The 3,128-nt window shown below is 39.9% G+C and overlaps 1 long non-coding RNA gene across 1 annotated transcript; it reads left to right on the forward strand.

Annotated features, from left to right (window-relative positions):
- The first annotated feature begins 289 nt into the window (after positions 1–289).
- On the forward strand, positions 290–3,092 carry LOC116465685 (uncharacterized). The gene is made up of 3 exons (XR_004247249.2): positions 290–410; positions 2,373–2,425; positions 2,523–3,092. It is a non-coding gene; the product is annotated as an uncharacterized LOC116465685 (long non-coding RNA).
- Positions 3,093–3,128: the final 36 nt, after the last annotated feature.

The raw sequence follows: 3,128 nt of genomic DNA on the forward strand, positions 1-3,128 counted from the left end.
GGGGGGGGAACAAATAGTTTTACGACTCTCTGCTCGCTCTTTTGTTTTGAGAAAAATCAAAGATATATAAGACATCAAAATAATCATTTAGAAAAATTCCTCCGAGGCAAATCGGGTGTATAAAGCTTTTAGGTTCCGTGACAAAGTCTTTCAAACCATGAGCTTGCACCCTCCCATTTTATGATTGCTTCCGTCTTCTTCCGCTTCAGCCAATAGCGGAGCTGTTCCCTGCTCCCCGCCCACTTCGCCCCACCTTCCTGAAGGTCAAGGAACGCTTTCCCAACATGCTCTGCAGAGAAGTCAAAGATGGCGGTTGTAGCTGCTGCTCGCTGGCTGCGGCTCCGCAGCTGGCTTGGCCAGCCGCTGACGGGTCGGCGGGCGCGTCTGTGTGAACAGGTACGCAGCTGCAGGTAAGAGACGCTTAGGGTATCCGCGAAGAAGACCGCAGAGTTACCTTAGTCCTATGTTTCCCAGCTGGCTGTGGAAGTAGGCACGATGAAGTGGTTTGCTCATGCGCGGCCGTAACAGGTACGCGGAGGTGGCCCTTTCAAATAGGGTTCGCAACGCATTTATTCGTTAGAGAAATACTTATTGGTTGCTTGCAATATTCTTTAGTTAACAGCATCTGCAAAGCTAGGACCCTGCTCTCGTGAAGCTTGCGTTCCAGTGAGTGTGGCTATTAGCAACACTACACCAAATTAAAAATTATCCGCCATTACTCATTTTAACCCAATGAGGAGGAGCGAGGAGACCGTACAAGATCTTCCCAAATAAAAGGCAGTCTCTGGTCGCCACCGTGAGGACTTTGGCCAAAGAAGTGATCAGGTTTTCATAAAAGCAGAAAAGTCTGAAAGATGTGACCATGCCCTTTTGATCTGTGATAGTTATAGCTTGGAACATGTATGACCTATTTGTGTAATTTTTTTTTTCACTCAGTACAAACAGTGGCATTGTGGGAATATGAGAGGCAGTAATTTGTAGTGGAAACTTGCTAAAAGCCTAATTTTATTTTTAGTGTTTGCCGTTCACTTAATTGGATGATAGTAGACAGATTTCCTCGTCTGCAGACTGGAGTTGGTAATAACCATCCGAAAAGTTTGTGAGGTAGAAGTGGGATATGTAATTTACAATATGTTTTTTATATGTACTCTCCCTTAGTTCCCCTCGAAAAACAGAAACCACTCCATCTGATACTGCAGAAACCTTTGTGCTACCATTCAGTGCCAGTCCTCCGTTTCCTGGTAGCCATCATTAGCATTTTTCTACTCATTTTGTTTGCCTGAAGTAGAATCTCTCCTTCAGCATCCCTTCTTAAAATAACTGATCTCTGTTTTAAGGTCATGAGAAACAAATAGTGTGACTTGAAAGAGTTGATCTCTTTCTGAAATGTCCTTAACATAGAGGGGTATTCTTGTTTTAAAATGATACCTGAAACCAGATACTACTGGAGGAAGTATCTTTCTATGCAATCACATCTTGACAATTTTTTGAATGTTACTGATGCCATTTAGTAAGGGGAAACACAAGATAATACTAACCGTGCACATTATCTGTGTGGTGTGTTGACTGTGTTTTTAGTGTGATCAGAACACTTAAACAGAACACTTAAAAACTCAGTCATGGGCCGATGATTCTATATTTTGGTTTAAAAAGGATTTCATTTTGAACCTCTGAAAATAGAAAATATCAGCAATTCCAAGTCTAAATCAGCCCTTATGTATTCGGTACGTTCTTGATTGTTGAAAGAAGTGGAATGAGAAGCCATGGGTGATCTTCCCTATGTTGTAATTGCTTTAAGTGAGGTAGTCCTTTCTGATCAGGGCAGTATCTGTATAGAAGCAAGAGCTCACTGAATTGTTCTTTTTAATATCATAGTGTTTTGGGTTCCTGAAGTTGAAAGTTCTTGCATTTCAAACCAGATTGTTCAAGTGCTATTAAAAACTTTCCTCCCCGTCTGCCATTTATGTAATGAGATTGCTTGCTTCCAAAAATTTTGACTAGCCGGGCATGGTGGCATATGCCTGTAGTCCTAGTTACTCAGGAGGCTGAAGCAGGAGGGTCGCTTGAGCCCGGGAGTTCAAGGGTTCAGTGAGCTGTAATTGCACCACTGCACTAAAGGCTGGGCAATGGAGCAAGACCCTGTCTCTAAAAAAAAAAAAAAAAAAAGTTTTGATCGTCTTGTCCATATCCTGTATCCATTCGTTAATGATATTGAACATGCTGTACAGACTGTCTTCTGAGCATTCATTGACATGAGTTATCCAGTTTAATCCGTGATAATTGGAGAATTTGGGCTCAAAGTACACATAGGTGGAGGTGAGCTGGGTACTTCATTAATGACTATTAGCGTTAAGGCTTTGGTTTTTTTGCAGATTTTATTCTGGTAGTGCAACCCGCTCAAAGGTTGAAGGAACTGATATAACAGGTATATTTTAAAATATATTGAATTCTATTTTTATATCAACACGTTGGATTCCATTGTAGTACTAGGAAACTGATTCATGTTTTATTTTTTACATTAGGGATTGAAGAAGTAGTAATTCCAAAAAAGAAAACTTGGTAAGTATTCTATTATGTTCATTCAGCAAGTGGTTGAGTTCTTACTATAGAGAAGTATAAGGGTTAGGTAAGGAGACAGTGACAGGAAGAGCAATAGGAGAGCATTCTTGAAGAGAGTAGCTGAGCGGGGAGAAGCTAGGAGTTTAAAGGACAAAAAATAGAAAGGTGGAGAATAGTGAGTGAATGAGCAATGAGATTTACTTAAAAGAACAATTGAAAGAGATTTTGAATTAGTGTGGGTTACTATTTACGTGGTTAATAATACCTGGTTATACATGAACATCATCATTAGAATAATTTTTTTAAGGAAGTTCTCTCATACGGTTGGAAGAGCAGACAGTTACTGTCTTTATTATCTCTAATGGGGTAAAATAAAGTAAATGGTGTGGACAGCAAAATTTAGCTTTTTTTTTCACTGGATATATCCTTGAACAAATTGCCTCATCTCATTTATTCAACATTTGTTGAATATGCAGGAACTAAAACTTCGCAAAAGTGCTTGTTACAGTGTAGTACTATTGGATGCATTTAATGGCCCCTCAAAAAGCTAGGTCTTAAAATTATGTGAC

The sequence above is a fragment of the Hylobates moloch genome, unplaced genomic scaffold (assembly GCF_009828535.3).
Source record: "Hylobates moloch isolate HMO894 unplaced genomic scaffold, HMol_V3 SCAFFOLD_8142, whole genome shotgun sequence".
Classification (NCBI taxonomy): Eukaryota; Metazoa; Chordata; class Mammalia; order Primates; family Hylobatidae; genus Hylobates; species Hylobates moloch.